Source organism: Aethalodelphis obliquidens, unplaced genomic scaffold (genome assembly GCF_003676395.1).
Source record: "Aethalodelphis obliquidens isolate GAN/ISIS:26980383/991018 unplaced genomic scaffold, ASM367639v1 scaffold12, whole genome shotgun sequence".
Lineage (NCBI taxonomy): Eukaryota > Metazoa > Chordata > Mammalia > Artiodactyla > Delphinidae > Aethalodelphis > Aethalodelphis obliquidens.
The window spans coordinates 26,588,303-26,606,791 of NW_020837956.1; positions in this window are offsets into that span (position 1 = coordinate 26,588,303).

The window sequence follows — 18,489 nt, forward strand, 5'->3', positions numbered from 1 at the left end:
ACTTAACTCCTTAGGGTTAAATATTCCCAATCACACAACATATTTGAATAAACTCTAGCTTTCTAAATAACATTTAGCTCTATGTGGGAGGACTTATCAATTCATGTTTAACAAGTTCTCTGCCCTTGTAAAACTTAATAGTATTAGGAGAAGGGATAAAAAACAAGTCTTAACAAATATAAGAAGATTGACATCATATCAAGCATGTTTTCTGACCAAAGTGATATGAAACTAGACGTTAACAACAGGAGGAAAATTGGAAAATGAACAAATAGGAGTAAATTAAACAACACACTCCTGAAGAATCCATGAGTCAAAGAAGAAATCAAAAGTGAAGTAAAAATTTCATTATAACAAATGAAAATGGAAACACAACGTACCAAAACTTATGGGAAGCAGCAAAAGTAGTACTAAGAGGGAAATATATAGTGATAAATACCTATGTTAAGAAAAAAGAAAGATTTCAAATAAGCAATCTAACTTTATACCTCAGGGAACTAGAAAAAGAACAAATAAGCCCAAGGTTATCAGAAAGAAGGCAATAATAAAGATTAGAGCCAAAATAAATGAAATAGAGTCTGGAAACACAATAAAAAAGATCAATGAAATTATGAGGATTTTTTTAAAAAAAAGATAAACAAAACTGACAGACATTTAGCTTGACTAACCAAGAAAAAAAGAGAAACAACTCAAATAAATAAAATTATAATTGAAAGAGGGAACTACAGCTGATACCACAGAAATACAAAAATCATACAAGACTACTATGAATAATTATACATCACAAAGTGGATAATCTAGAAGAAGTGGCTAAATTCCTAGAAACATACAATGTACCAAGACTGAATCATTAAGAAATATAAAATCTTAACAGACCAATAATGAGTAAGGAGATTGAACCAGTAATCAAAAATCTCCCAACAAAGAAAAAGCCTAGGACCAGATGGCTTCAATGCTGAATTTTACCAAACATTTAAAGGAGAATTAAAGACAGTCCTTCTCAAACTCTTCCAAAAAATTGAAAAGAAAGGAACACTTCCAAACTTATTATATGAGGTCAACATTACCCTGATACCAAATCTAGATAAAACACCTCAGGCCAATATCTCTGATGAATATAAATGCAAAAATTTTCAAAAAAAAAAAACACTTGCAATGTAAATCCAACATCACAGTAAAAGGATCAAACACCATGCTCAATTGGTATTTGTTCCTGGGATGCAGGGATGGTTCAACATACACAAATCAATAAACTTAATGCACCACCTTAACAGAATGAAGGATTAAAAATTACATTTTTATCTCAATAGATGTAGAGTAAGCATTTGACAAAATTCAACAACCATTCATGATCAAAAAAAAGCAAAAAAAAAAGAAAAAGACTCTCAACAAATTAGGTATAGAAGGAATGTACCTCAACATAATAAGGGACATATAGGACAAGCCCACAGCTAACATCATACCCAGTGATGAAAGGCTGAAAGTTTTTCCTCTGAGATCAGGAGCAAGACAAGGGTGTCCACTCTTTTCACTCCTATTCAACATAATGCTGGAAGTCCTAGCCAGAGCAATTAGGCAAGAAAAAGAAATTAAAGTCATCCAAATCAGAAAGGAAAAAGTAAAATTTTCTCTGTTTGCAGATGAAATGATCTTATATATATAAAACACCCTAAATACTTCACCAAAAACCTGCTAGAACTAATAAACAAATTTAGTAAAGTTTCAGGACACAAAATCACATACAAAAATCAGTTGTTTCTCTGCACTAACAACAAATTATCTGAAAAAGAAATTAAGAAAACAATCCCATTCAATAATAACAACAAAAAGAGAAAAATACTTACAAATAAATTTAACCAAAGAGGTGAAAGATCTGTACATTGAATATTATAAAACATTGATGAAAAAGATTGAAGAAGACACAAATAAATGAAAAAAGCATTCCCTGTTTATAGGTTGGAAGAATTTACGTTTTTAAAATGCCTATACTTCCAAAAGAGATCTACAGATTCAGTGTAATTCCTACACAAATTGCATGATATTTTTAATCTAAATAGAAAAAAATATTCTAAAATTCATGTGGAGCCACAAAGGTTCTGAATAGACAAACAATCTTGAGAAAGAAAAACAAACTGGAGGGATCCCACTTCCTGATTTCATAAGATATTACATAGACAAATGGAATGGAATAGAGAGCCCAGAAAGAAATCCATGGATTTATGGTCAACTGATCTTTGACAAGGGTGCCAGAAACATACACTGGGGAAAGCTGGTGTCTTTATTAAATGGTGCTGGGAAAACTGGATATCTATATGAAGAAGAATGAAATTGAATGCTTATCTGACACCGTAAACAAAAATCAACTCAAAATCGATTAAAGCCTTAAACATAAGACTTGAATCTCTAAAACTACTAGAAGAAAGCATAGAGAAAAATCTCTTGAAATTGGTCTGGGCAATATATTTTTTTTCATTTGATGTGACCTGTAAACACAGGCAACAAGAGCCAAAATAAACGAGAGTGAATAAAATTGAAAAGCTTCTACACAGCAAGTAAGTAAGTAAGTAAATAAATAAATAACCAGCCCAATTTAAAAATGGGCAAAAGACTGTAATATATACTTCTCAAAAGAAGATATACAAATGTCCAAAGGTATTCACATCAGTAATTATTGGGGAAATGCAATTCGAAACCGGAATGAGATATTACCTTACACCTGTAGACTGGCTATGATCAAAAAGACAAAAGATAGACCTTGAAGATAGTGGAGGAGTAAGACGTGGAGATCACCCTCCTCCCCACAAATACATCAGAAATACATCTACATGTGGAACAACTCCTACAGAACACCTACTGAACACTAGCAGAAGACCTCAGACTTCCCAAAAGGCAAGAAACTCCCCATGTACCTGGGTATGGCAAAAGAAAAAAGAAAAAACAGAGACAAAAGAATAGAGATAGGACCTGCACCTTGGGAAGGGAGCTGTGAAGGAGGAAAAGTTTCCACACACTAGGAAGCCCCTTCGCTGGTGGAGAAGGGTGGACGTGGGGGGAGGAAGCTTCGGAGCCACAGAGGAGCGTGCAGCAACAGTGGTGCAGAGGGCAAAGCTCAGAGATTCCCGCACAGAGGATCAGTGCCGACCAGCACTCACCAGCCTGAGAGGCTTGTCTGCTCACTCGCTGGGACAGGTGGGGGCTGGGAGCTGTGGCTCGGGCTTCGGAGGTCAGATCCCAGGGAGAGGACTGGGGTTGGCTGCGTGAACACAGCCTGAAGGGGGCTAGTGCGCCACAGCTAGCTGGGAGGGAGTCTGGGAAAAAGTCTGGACCTGCCTAAGAGGCAAAAGACCATTGTTTCAGGGTGTGCGAGGAGAGGGGATTCAGAGCACCGCCTAAATGAGATTGAGAGATGGGCGCAAGCTGTGGCTATCAGTGCGGACACCAGAGACGGGCATGAGACGCTAAGGCTGCTACTGCAGCCACCAAGAAGCCTGTGTGCAAAGCACAGGTCACTATCCACACCTCCCCTCCCTGGAGCCTGTGCAGCCCGCCACTGTCAGGGTCCTGTGATCCAGGGACAACTTCCCTGGGAGAACACAGAGCACATCTCAGGCTGTTGCAATGTCATGCTGGCCTCTGCTGCTGCAGGCTCACCCGCATCCCCTACCCATCCCTCCCCCCGGCCTGTGTGAGCCAGAGCCCCCTAATCAGCTGCTCCTTTAACCCTGTCCTGTCTGGACAGGAACAGACACCCTCAGGAGACCTACATGCAGAGGCAGGGCCAAATCCAAAGCTGAACCCTGGGAGCTGTGCGAACAATGAAGAGAAAGGGAAATTTCTCCCAGGAGCCAGAGGAGCAGTGGATTAAATCTCCACAATCAACTTGATGTACCCTACATCTGTGGAATACCTGAATAGACAATGAATCATCCCAAAATCGAGGCAGTGGACTTTGGGAGCAACTGTAGACTTGGGGTTTGCTGTATGTGATTGGTGTTTGGTTTTATGTTTATCTTAGTTTACTATTTAGAGTTTATTATCATTGGTAGATTTGTTTATTGATTTGGTTGTTCTCTTCCTTTTATATAGATAGATAGATAGATAGATAGATAGATATTTTTCCTTTTTCTCTTTTTGGGAGTTTGTATGTGTATGCTTCTTTGTGTGACTTTGTCTGAATAGCTTTGCTTTTACCATTTGTCCTAAGGTTCTGTCTGTTTTCTGTTTTTTTTTAATATAGTTTTTAGTGCTTGTTACCAATGGTGGATTTGTCTTTGGTTTGGTTGCTCTCTTCTTTCTTTTTTATTTTATTTTTAATTTTTAAAAAATAATTAATTTTTTTATTTTAATAACTTTATTTCTTGTTATTTCTTTTTTTTCTTTCTTTCTTTTGTTCTCCTTTTTCTTCTGAGCTGTGTGGCTGACAGGGTATTGGTATTCTGGCCAGGTGTCAGGCCTGTGCCTCTGAGGTGGGAGAGCCGATTTCAGGACATTGGTCCACCAGAGACCTCCCAGCTCCATGTAATATCAAACAGTGAAAGGTCTCCCAGAGATCTCCATCTCCACGCTAAGACCCAGGTACACTCAACAACCAGCAAGCTACAGTGCCGGACACCCTATGCCAAACAACTAGCAAGACAGGAACACAGCCCCATCCATTAGCAGAGAGGCTGCCTAAAATCATAATAAGGTCACAGACACCCCAAAACACGCCACCAGACATGGACCTGCCCACCAGAAAGACAAGATCCAGACTCATCCAGCAGAGCACAGGCACCAGTTCCCTCCACCAGGAAGCCTACACAACCCACTGAACCAAACTGAGCCACTGGGGGCAGACACCAAAAACAACGGGAATTATGAACCTGCAGCCTGTGAAAAGCAGACACCAAACACAGTAATTTAAGCAAAATGAGAAGACAGAGAAACACACGACAGATGAAGGAGCAAGGAAAAAACCCACCAGACCAAACAAATGAAGAGGAAATAGGAAGTCTACCTGAAAAAATGTTCAGAGTAATGTTAGTAAAGATGATCCAAAATCTTGGAAACAGAATGGAGAAAATACAAGAAATGTTTAACAAGGACCTACAAGAACTAAAGAGCAAACAAACAATACTGAACAACACAATGAAAGAAGTTAAAAATTCTCTAGAAGGAATCAATAGCAGAATAACTGAGACAGAAGAACGGATAAGTGACCTAAATGTCCATCGAGAGATGAATGGGTAAAGAACATGTGGCACATATATACAATGCAATATTACTCAGCCATAAAAAGCAATGAAATCGAGTTATTTTTAGTGAGGTGAATGGACCTACAGACTGTCATACAGAGTGAAGTAAGTCAGAAAGAGAAAAATAAATACTGTATTCTAGGACGTATATATGGAACCAAAAAAAAAAAAAAAGGTTTTGAAGAATCTAGGTGCAGGACAGGAATAAAGACACAGGAGTAGAGAATGGACTTGAGGACATGTGGAGGGGGAAGGGTAAGCTGGGACGAAGTGAGAGAATGGCCTGGACATATATACACTACCAAATGTAAAATCGGTAGCTAGTGGGAAGCAGCCACATAGCACAGGGAGATCAGCTCGGTGCTTTGTGACCACCCGGGGGTGGGATAGGGAGGGTGGGAGGGTGACGCAAGAGGGAGGAGATATGGGTCTATATGTATATTTATAGCTGATTCACTTTGTTATAAAGCAGAAACAACACACCATTGTAAAACAATTATACTCCAATAAAGATGTTAAAAAAAAAAAAGACAAAACATATCCAGTTTTGGTGAGGATGTAAAGAGACCCCTTACACATTGTTGGTACACAATTGAATGCAAATTGGTGTAGCTATTATGCAAAACAATATGGAGTTTCCTCAAAAAGTAAAATTAGAACTATCTTATGATCCAGTAATCCCACTTCTGTGTATATGAAATCAGGATCTTGAACAAGTTCACTGCAGTATTATTCACCATAGCCAAGATGTGGAAACAACCTAATTGCTTGTCAGTGGATGAATAAGGCACAAAGAAACATTTTGCTGCCTTAAGAAAGAAGGAAATCCTGCCATTTGTGAACACATTGATGAACCTGGGGGACATTATGCTAATTGAAATAAGCCAGGTACAGAAAGATAAATACTGCATGACCTCACTTATTATGTGGAATTTTTAAAAGTCAAACTCATAAAAGCAGAGAGTAGAATGGTGGTTGCTAGAAGAAGAGGTGTGGGGGAAAATGAAGAGATGTTGGTTACTCAAACTGTACAAAATTTTAGTTATGTAGAATGAATGATTTCCAGAGATCTAATGTACAGCACAGTGACTATACTTATCCTGTATTGCATACTTGAAATTTGATAAGAAACTAGATCTTGAGTGTTCTCACCGCATAGACACTTAAAAACGGAACTATGTGAGGTGATGAATATATTAATTAGCTTGATTGTGGTAACCATTTCATAATGTATATTGAAACATCATGTTGCACACCTTACATGTGTACAAATTTTACTTGTCAACTATACGTCAGTAAAGCTGGGGAAATAAAAAGGATGTGGGCAGGAATTTAGCTCTAAAATAGAGCATGAATACCCCCCAAAATCCAGTCAATGAAAAAAATAAATATTAGAACTTATAATTATGGTTATTTGTCTTATCCTTTAAAATATTCTGACATATTCACTTTACCTAATAGTCTATTTGGACAGTAATGCATATGTATAATTTAGATGTGAACAAATGTACATATTCTTGGGGCTCCAGCTAAATTCTTTCTACTGATGGACTGTACAATTAAGATAACGAGATCTCTGATTTAGGTGGATCATTACTTTTTGGACTGTCTCTTTCATTAGTCCTAAAGCATTAACAACTTATTTCAGCCAAAGGAACGTCCTCACTGTCCCTTCAAAACACCATGATTTTTTCCACTTCTGCCATCTGACCTTTGTGGCTCTTAAGATTCTGAAGATTCTATCACTTTCTGTCTGTCTCCCCAAATAATAACCAACTTTCAGAGACCTGTTCAAAGATTCTCATCCATGCGTCATTCCCTGGACACTCTAACCTCTAACTCAAACTGTTCTCCTTCTCCTGGGCTCTTAACCAAGAATTTGTACTCACTCAGTCCAACATCTCTTATGTTGATGTCTTTGTCCTAGGGTGGTGTTATTCTCTCTGTGAATCTTTGCACATCATCCCAACTTGATTGCCAGCTTCTGAGGGCTCTTGTGTGTCTTTCATTTCACAGAACCTCCCTTTTGTGATGGTTACAGAGATGAGCCATGGTGGGGATAAGAACAATGTCTGGTTCAACAGACTTTTGTCAACTTCAGTGTGGTAAGTGTTAGCCAGTGTTTGGCAAACCACTGAGTAGTGTTTTCCTGTGAGACTTAGTGTTCAACATAGATGCCTACAGAAAGGATGCTCCTTGGGTAGGGTGCAGGAACATGGCATGGTAGAGAGAGAATAGACTTTAAAAAAAAAAAATTTTTTTTCATGGAAGTATAGTTGATTTACAATGTTGTGTTAGTTTCTGGTGCACAGCAAAACGGTTCAGTTATACATATATATTCTGTTTCATACTCTTTTCCATTATGGTTTATTACAGGATATTGAATATAGTTCCCTGTGCTATACAGTGTGACCTTCTTGTTTATCTATTTCATATAGAGTAGTTTGTATATGCTAATCCCAAACTCCTAATTTATCCTCTCCCTCCTTCCACCTTTGGTAACCTTAGGTTTGTTTTCTATGTATGTGAGTCTGTTTCTATTTTGTAAATAAGTTCATTTGTGTCATATTTTAGATCCTACATGTAAGTGATATATGATATTTGTCTTTCTCTGACTTAATTCACTTAAGAAACAGGTTCAAATCCCAGCTCTACTATTTATGAATTTTGGATAAGTCTCTTAAATAGTCTCAGTCTGTTTCTTTATTTGTAAAACAGAAATAGATCCAGGCATGCAATTAAGATTATATATCATGTAAGTAAATCCTGTAGTAAGTGTTCAGTGTATGGTCGGTATGATAATGACCTCCGAGGCACACACTAGTAGCTCAGTAAGTCCTGTCTGTTCCTTAATGGTTGAGAAGCTTCGTGCACTGATTACTTGTCACCTCAGGGCCTCACGCAGTCTCCCCGGTTCACATGATCCGACTAGTCATGCCTACTTAAGGTTTTTAAAGGATTTATCAGCCTGCCACTTACAGACTAAGACTTTGCTCTCACTTATGCTCTAGCAGAAGCCCCTCAAAGGGCTCTGACACATCCCCTTTAACTCAGCCGCCTCCTTCTTTCTCACCCAGAGGCCTTTCTCTGTGCCCTGCCTTTGCAGTTAATGGAGAGGAAATCTCCGATGCTTGTGTGGCTGCTCTTTCTTTTTGTATTTTGTTTTGCTTTGCTTTTGCACTTGAAAACAAGCAGAGGGCCTAGGTTTTCTCTAGGCAGCTTGGAATGAGCAGGATTTAATTACTGCTGAAGGGCTGGTACAAAAGGTTATCCAACAGTGTGCGATCTTATTTGGCACCGAACTTTGAAGTTGAGAATTATGGATTGTGGAACAAGATACAACTGTCTGCTGCTGTCCCAGAGCCAGGAATATAGAATTTAGAGGAAACTGGGTTAGAGCTGATGGGACCTCTCAGGGAGGTCAGGAAGAAACCAACTAGCCATCCATAAAGCTGTCGAAGCAGTTATTTGAAGGAAAAGGCTCAGCCTTCTCTTCCATGTTTCTAAAAACTTCAAATATAAATAGACAATTCTGCATGAACATAGATAGGAAATGGGCAGCAATTGAGGTCATCAAACTCAGAAATGAAACTGAGGTAACCTGTCATTGCTTGGAGGAAAAACTGTGAAATTGGTAGCCACAGCCCAGGCTGGAGAGATGGTGAAGGAGGGAAGAATTTTTCTTTCAGATTTATCTAAAGCCATGAGAGAAACGGGGTGACCAGAGAGTTGAGGAAGGGAATGTAGTCAAGACACCATTGTTACAAATGCATGGCAGAGCTGGGAGCCAAGTGTCCAGCACTCCTTTGGTTTTACCTTGAAAAGGCAGAGCTGGGATGTCTGCTGACTTGGAGAACTGTACTTCTCATGCTTCTTTGCTAGCAGCCAGACTGTTTGGCATTTTGTGACATGGTATCTGGAAGCCTAGTCCGGGTCTTGATAAAATTGGGCAGTTGGCATATAGGTCCTTCTCTCTACCATTCTTTGGGCAAGTATTATTCTTCAAACCTCTGCTCTTCCCAGGTATCCAATCTATTTAATATTCTTGCAAGTCTGTATTGGCTATGAGCTGTTAATTATCTAACCTACCTCAAGTCAGCAAAGTTTCATATCCCTAGGGTCTTTTCAGTGCTTGGAATGGTGATAGTTCAAGGTAGTTGAACTAGATAGAACCTCCAACATCTAGCTGAATTCTGCTATGGCCAATTGACCTTGGGAAAGCTACTCAAAGACAGAATTTATTGTCTCTTCTTCAACTGTCATCTGTATCCACTATAGTTTTCCAACTGGGATTATCAGGCTTGCCCCTGCTTCCTGGGCTAGTTTATAAGTACTTTCCATGTCAGGAATCTCACTGTCCCTAGAGTAGCTCACATCATCTTTGGACAGGTCTGACTATTACAAAGGTTTCCCTGCTGGTAGAGCAAAAGTTTGCAAATTTACTGATTCATCAAGCCCATACAAAGGGCTGCTGTTAGAATTCATCAAATTGTAACATTTTCTTGGATGCTCATTTTTAACAAAAACATATCCAATGGCTACAAGGATGACCTTTTCAGCCTCCTCACCCCTGCATGCTGGAAGTCTTCATTTCCTGATGGCTGCTGCTAATATAGGACACATGTTGAAATGTTTATGGTAATTAGGCTTTGATTGGAATCTCAGAAACAAGTTTAAATGACAAGTTTTATCCCATTGATGAATTAATTAATAAAATGAAGTCGCTGTTACACTGTTTGAAATCAGCCCTCTGATTTTTGCAGGAAACAGGAGGATTTTCTACTCTAAAACCCAGTAGTTTTTATGCAAAAAGCTGTGGAGGAGTTACATGTTTTCAGGTAGAAGTACTGAGGGATGAGGAATCTTTCTTTTGGTGAATAAATGACTAGGAATGACAGATGATAAGAGTAGGCATTTTTTCACATGACTGTGTGTATGAATGAGAAGGAGATATTGAAAGAGCAGGTGATATAGAGGAGTCAGTGGCCTTATGTCTGTGATTCTAATAAGCTAACATTTTCCCAACTGAGCCCTGTTTGGAAATTCAGCTTTTCATTTATGTCTTAGAGTGTATTAGTCAGGTTTCTCCAGAGAAATTGTACCAAGGAGATTATCTATCTATCTATCTATTTATCTATCTATCTAATCTATCTCCTGTTGAGGAATTGGCTTACACAATTATGGAGGTTGAGAAGTACCATGATCTGCCATCTGCAAGCTGGTAGTGCACATCTGGTCAGCATCTGAAGGCCTAAGAACCAGCGGAACCCATGATGTAAGTCTCAGTCTAAGGATAGGGGAAGACAGATGTTCCAGCTCAAAAGATAGGTAGGAAGCAAAAAAGGCAAATTCCTCCTTCCTAGCCCCTCAGGTTCTCAAGGGATTGGATGGTGCTAATCCATACTGGGCAGGGTAATCTACTTGAAGGAGTCCCCACTCATTCAAATGCTCCTCTCATCTGGGAACACCCTAACAGACACACTGAGAAAGAATGCTTAATCATGGTACCTGTTGGACCCAGCAAATTGACACATGAAAGAAACCATCATGCAGTGTGTCCAGGATAACATGCTGGTGAGGTCAGTCATTGTTCACTGTTGGTCAGGGCCCTGAAAAAACTCACTTTTTAAAAAAATTAAAATAATTTTTGGCTAGGTAGGAACATATATATTCTCAAGGAAGTAAAAATGAAATAGACTATCTATCCAGGGAATTAGTCCTTCGTTTGAATCATTTGAACTTCAGAAATTATATCATGAGAGGCTCATCCTATGGTGAACAATGGGTGCACTCATACATGTTAGTTTAATAACCTCAAATTCCAGAGCATCCTGGAGAGTGCAAAGGATTTACCCCAGATGACACAGTCTGCCCATGGTGAAATGGGACAAAATGCATATTTCCTCTTCTGGTTTAGGACTTTTCTACCATTTTGATTAAGTGAAACAAGGCATCGTAATGATGTCAGAAAAAATAATAAATCAAGGAAGTTGAAGTCTAAAGACAAGACATGAATTGCCTAAGACCACCCAACAAATTGGTGTCAGACAGCTGATAAGGCAAGTCTTTCACCAAAACCATCGATGAGCAAACTCAGACTTTATTTTTGTTGGCCTATCTAGTCTCTGAGTTAATGTTTAAAATAAGAATTTTAAAATGTGTCCCCAGTACATGACAGCTTGTATGTTCACTTTGGTCAATCAGGCTGATGAAACATACTTTGTCCTCAATAACTGTGATTTAGATAGACGTTGTATAAGTAGTAATTCCTTATTTTGCAAGTCTTGAGGTTGCAAAGTCTTTAATAGATTCATTAATGTTCTTTCTTCACAGGGAAAATAACCAAAGTTTAATACAGTTTAATTCTAATATGCATATAATTTGGATTTAGGATGTGCATGTCATTATGTGAGCTAAAATACAAAGATGAGTAAGTTCTGGACCTTGCATTCCTTGGACTGATTGTGTATTTATGAGAATAGATGTATTTTTTTTTTTTAAAGTAACTCTGATACAAAGTGGAATGAACCCTGTTCTCCAGGAGAGGAACATACAGGAGGCTATGGGAGTTTCTAATTAGGAACAATTTAATGGGTCAGGGAGTGTCTAAAAAGCTGCATGAAACAACTGGTATTTATGTAAAGCTTAAAGAATTAGTGAGATTTTTAAATGGAGAAAAGGGAAAGGCAGCCCTTTAAAGCCACAGGAACAGCACTGAAAAGAACCAATGTACAAGAAAAGGAAATACATGCATGGGTGAAGTACAGATAACCAGTCAAGACTATGTTATTGTTTGTGAGATACACACACATACAGAGGCACAAACACCCATGCATATTTATTTATTTATTTATTTATTTTTATTTTTGGCTGAATTGGGTCTTTGTTGCTGCTCACAGGCTTTCTCTAGTTGCAGCAAGCGAGGGCTACTCTTCGTTGTGTGCAGTCTTCTCATTGCGTTGGCTTCTCTTGAGGTGAGAGCATGGGCTCTAGGCATGTGGGCTTCAGTAGTTGCGGCACACGGGCTTCAGTAGTTGTGGCTCGCAGGCTCTAGAGCGCAGGCTCAGCAGTTGTGGCACACGGGCTTAGTTGCTCCTCAGCATGTGGGATCTTCCTGGACCAGGGCTCGAACCTTTGTCCTCTGCGTTGGCAGGCAGATTCTTAACCACTGCACCACCAGGGATCCCATTCATATTTATATATCCTGGACTAAAGTTTATAAGGTGCTTCAGTTGCCAAGATATACCTATGGAGGTCAGAAAGAGACAACTTTTTTTGTGTAATGATCACTTATTATCTAGAATTGAGAATGAGCTCAGCATGCATTTAGTCATATGTCTCCTCCCCTGTCCTAAAATGACACAATTATAGCCTGTGGCTGCAACACAGTGGTGGTAAATGGAAGAAAGACTCACATCTCTTCTGCTACATGCTCTCAGGTAGACTTGCTATCTTCATTATATTAAAGGAATGGATAAATTTAGCATGGACCTATAATTTAAATAACTGGCAATTCACTATTTAAGTGCATTTGGCAGAAAACATTTATTTTCTGGCTTCAAACTGCAATAGAGTCTTTATAATTCACACCAGATTTAGAACCTTTTCAGAAACACTTAAATTAATGAGATATTACCTATTTCTGTTTTTAAATAGCTACAGTCATGCACCTAGTACAAGTCATTGTTTTTCTTTGAGACCCCCATTAGATCAAAGCCCAGCTCAGGGAAATGTTTATCTAATTGGTAAGAATGGCACAGGATTGATTCAAGCAGTTCTTTCTGAGAACTCTATATAATGCTCACTTGCTACATTTTTTTAAGTTGGGGTCATATACTTAACTAGTAGGTGCCAGGGTTTTTACGCTCATTGACATCTCACACTCACTTCCTTCCTAGTCAGTTTATTTTGCATGCTTTTCTTTTGTACATAAACTATGAATGAAAGCTCAGCAGAGATTAGCTAAATGGGATGTTATGCTAATGAGAACAGTCATGTGGTTAGTGTCCAATGGTCCTTCATTGTTATGGGGTAAATGTCTTGTGTACTTTTCTCATAACATTACAGAATGTTCTTTTCCAAGCAGGTTAGCAACTATATCATATTCAGCTATATTTTTAGACTCTGGGTAATTTAAAAGTTTGCTTCCCAAGACAGCCTTCAGTGTGAAACACTCACAACTGTAACAGTATTTCATTTAATTGTTTTTTTGTTGTTGTTTTGTTTTGTTTTGCGGTATGCGGGCCTCTCACTGTTGTGGCCTCTCCCGTTCCGGAGCACAGGCTCCGGACGCGCAGGCTCAGCGGCCATGGCTCACGGGCCCAGCCGCTCTGCAGCATGTGGGATCTTCCCGGACCGGGGCATGAACCCATGTCTCCGGCATTGGCAGGCGGACTCTCAACTACTGCGCCACCAGGGAAGCCCCCATTTAATATTTTTATATGTAGATATTCTTCTTCCACCGTTCAGAAAAAATAAATAGAATGATACAATATGGAAATATGATATCAGTTTTGCAATAGTCATTATTCATTATAAAACATTCTTCTTGTATTAGAAAGAAATAAATGCTAACTGTAAAGATGACAACTTAGATTAGGTTTCCCTATTCCACTCTACCCTGTAATATCAGAAAATATACAAAAATTTGTCAAATTAAATGATAAATTTTTGTTCATAGCTGAGGAGTAACTCTAAGGTTGAAATATTATGATTGGCTATAAGAACAAGTATCATTTTGTTTTTACTGATATCTGTAATATCAGAAAAGGATTTTCTTCCTTGAAAGCCCTTTGATGACAACAACATACTTACTTTTACATCCTATATCGAGCAAGAGAATATTTTATTTGATTAAGAAGAAAGGGAACTGGAGAAGGGGAGTATAATTTGTTAAGGAGCAAAATAATAGGTTCTTATAGGAAAAGTAAAATCATAAATCTGCCATTTTTTACTCCTCAAACCCTGTCCAAGGTTTTGGCCCAGCAGATGTCATGGAGACATCATGGGGTGCATTTGGAGTTCAAGGCCTAGACTTACCAAGTTGCATTTCCAGCTTTGAGCCTGCAGGCTGATAAAAGAGAGGAGTGGAAGACAGTTGGGAACACATGCTACTCAGCACAGGTTCCACTGGATGTAATAGGAAGTAGGAGCACGACACCCAGGTCCCAGTTAATGAAGAATAGTTCCCACAGGGTCCTGAAGCAGCAGGAAGAAATAGGCACACAAGGGGTGGAGATCTTCAATTCGAGATTGAGTAATAGACACATTGCGTAATAAGACTCATTTCTCCCACCCCACCAGATTCCATAGCACACATTTCTATTTTAAATCTTGTGCAATAAGGCAGGAAGAATTTGGTAATCATTAGGAAGGAAATTTGAATTAAGCTCTTATTCTATTTTCTTTTGCTCTTAAGACCAAAATTCTGCCCAATTTGTCAATTCCAAAGAAAAAGACAACTAATCCTTCTAACAGAAATCATCAGGATTTCTTAAGCATAAAAATGAATAAGAGAGATGGAAAAAAGGGTTTCTGCATGAAAGTTAATTTTATGATATTGTAGCATAAATTGTGACCTGGCAGTTCCTTCTGCAGTTTAATAGAACTGGCAGCAGGCACCACGACTTAAGCAGACTCTCTATAATGAGAAGCAAAGACAAATCAGTGTGAAGGACAGGGAGAAGGGCATTACTGCCTCCCTCCTGGAAGATTAAAAATAGTAAAATATTGCAACCAGAATTTATCTAACAGGAGATACTATCTCAGAAAGAGAGAGAAAAAAAAAAAAAGATTTTAAGAGACCGCCATAGCCCAGTGTCTGACAAACAGAATCAGAGAGCCTGGTGCTGGCATTTGAAAGAAGTCTGTGAGGGCTGACCATTCTCCTTCCAAAGACCTGGTGGCAGGTAATTTCTGACATTATAATTTTGAAATGGGACAATTTTCTAAAGCATTATTAGAGTAAAATGAGCATGTTACTTCCTCTGCACTGTTAAATGCAGGCAAGAGACTTGGGCGTACTAAATAAATGAGAGAATTTATTATCAGAGGACAAGAGCCAGCCTGTGCTGCCAAACAGGCAGGTGACTTCCTCAAAGAGTGCTGTCCTGAGGAGCCCAAGCACGTGTGATGGGTCTGCCCTGAGCTCTGTATCCACAGGAGCTAGATTAGAGCAATTTCCAAAATTACACAGGGCAGGCAGCTTCTAAATCTCCTAGCAGAACAGCCATATTATCCTGAGGACTTGCAATAACAGGAATTATATGCAATTTTCTGATAATGACTCCATTAATGTGAGTCACTGCTGACAATACAATTTGTTTAACATCACTGGATTCCTAAATCTTATATTCTATCACTCTGAAATCCATCTCTACCACCACTGCCATCATCATAATGGCTGTCATCATCGTCTTCATCATCATCATCATTGTCATTGTTATCAGCAGTGGCAGCAGCAGAATAGCTATGGACATGTTTAGGTTCACCAATATTATCTTTTCTTAATTTCACTAACATTTAAAAAGGAAAGAAAAAAAGCATGTCTTTACCTAGTCAAGTGTCAGTTTTGTATGTGTTTGATTTCTTCTTTGAGAAAATAGGACCCCAAATTAATTAAATTTGGACCAGGTATAGCTTAACTTTAAACTGTCTTTTGTATCAAGGGAAACTGCCTTGGCAATTAGGGTGCTTCACATGAGCGCTTGTAAATATCCATTATTGTACATTTTAATATACCTGAACATAGAATAGAACCTATAGCTCACGGTCTATCTGATTTACTAATTGGGAGCAGCAACTGCACCTAGTGTTTTGAACCTGAATTAATTAACCAAAACAGATTAAATTGTCTTTGAGCTATTCAAGGGAGTGACACCAAAGGGAGAAGTGAAGTGAGGAGAGGACTATTTAACATTTTTTAATCACAAAGGTCAGCTTTTTTATGTAGCAGATCATTAGAAAGTCTTCAAGGGTGGAAAGAAACTAACAAAACAGTCATAGCTTCCCACACAAATATGTAATATGCTTTTCTTTAAACCAGCTTTTCTTCTGGTGATAGGGGCTTTTTCCAGGACACAAAGAGTTGTATTTTTATCTATAAAATTTGCTCAATCAACAGCGTTTTTTAGTCTGTACATGAAACTATCTCTTGAGTTTTATTCCCTCATTATTCCTGAAGCCACCACCAACTCCTGGTCCTTGTGACATTCCTGGATTACTGCATTTATCTCCTAAGTGGCCACATTCTCTATTTTCTTCTTCTTCCACCTCAAGGTCAAAAGTAGACCAAACTAACACACCGCAAGCATTTCACCTCATTATCCCCTTGCTCAGGAAAATATCATAGCTCTCTGACTGCCTAGTGAACACGATTATAACCTCCTTCCCTGGCTTCCAGGGCCCTTTGGAAGCTGGGTTCAGAGTCACACAGTTCTAGCAGATCTCTGTTCCCTTCCATGGTCATGTTGGCTTTTATTGCATACACACTTTGGGTCCTTTTCTTCATTCCCCCACTATTCATGTACCCTAATCTGCCTTCCACCACATCTCCACTGAAATGGTTCTTGTACAGTCATTAGTAATGTCCGCGTTAGAAGAGTTCTTCCCTCTCTCTACCATACTCAGCTTTTCATTGTTTGATCCTCTCTTGAAATATTCACCTATCTTAGCTCTTTTGACAAAAATCTCTTCTGGTTTTTCTACTACCTCACTGGATACTCCTTCTGGGCCTCTTTTGCTGCCTTCTCCTCCTCCTCCGTCTCTAAAAGTTGGGTTTCTGGGCTTCCCTGGTGGCGCAGTGGTTGAGAGTCTGCCTGCCGATGCCGGGGACATGGGTTCGTGCCCCGGTCCGGGAAGATCCCACATGCCGCGGAGCGGCTGGGCCTGTGAGCCATGGCCGCTGAGCCTGCCCGTCCAGAGCCTGTGTTCCGCAACGGGAGAGGCCACAACAGTGAGAGGCCTGCGTACCGCAAAAAAAAAAAAAAAAAAAAGAGAAAGTTGGGTTTCTTGGAGTTTGGTCCTAGACTCTCTTATCTTCACTCTCTGAACTTCCTGCTTAAATCATTGCCGTGTCTTTTCATGTGTTTCCATTTGAACCATTGTTTTAATAGTAATGGTATTCAATAACAACTTTAATTCCCAGCTCTCCTTGAAGACTTCCTGATTCATCCTATCTTATTTGTATCCTTCTTGTTTTGAATTCCTACCTCAGATTAAATTATTACATACAGTCTCACTGAACAAATAATCCCCAGCTAGTGATCACCTATGTGCACACAGCCCTGTGCTAGCAATTTGATTATGTTAATTTACATAGTTTTCTCAAAGAACCTGAGATTCAATATATTTCCCATTTTACAGGTGCAAAAATTGAGATTTTGTGCAACTAGAATGTTCATCCACAGCTAGTGAGAATATAAAAATGATACAAGCACTTTAGAAAACTGTTTGTCAATTTTCTAAAAAAGTTAAATATACGTCTACCATATGATTCAGGCTTTCCAATTCTAGATATTTATGGAAAAGTATGAGAATATATATCTACACACAGATTTGTATATGAACATTCATACAATTTTTATTCATAATAACCCAAACTTGGAAATAACACAAATGTCTGTCAGTAAGTTAGTGGATAAACAAGTGTGTTATGTCTATACAATGGAATGCTGGTCAACAATTAAAGGGAAAGAAATATGGATGCACACAATAACACTGATGAACCTCAAAAATCAATATGCTAACTAAAAGAAGCCTGATGTAAAAATATATATATATAAAATGTAAGATTTTATCTATTAAAAATTCTAGAAAATGCAAACTAATCTATAGTTGTTGAAAGTAGATCAGTAGTTGCTTAGAGCCAGGTGTTGAAGAACCAGGGGTGGAAGAAAGGATGGATTGAAAGAAAGCATAAGAAAATTTAGGAGGCAGAAAGTAATGTTCTGTATCTTGTTTGTGACATTGGTTTCACTGAGTATAAATTTCATTGGTTTCATGGGTATATATATCTGTCAAAACTCATCAAAGTTTATGCTTGTAATGGATTCAGTCTACTCTATATAAATAATATGTCAGTAAAGTTGTTCAAAAGAAACCCTGAAGCTTTGTGAGTCTGAATGAGTTGATTAAAGTTTCATAGCTTCATAACAGACTTAGAACCACAAAGCTCATGCTCTTAGCTACTGTAGATTACTTCCTTGAAATTATTTATCATTATATGTTATAATTTTATTTTTTCCTTGAAAATTTC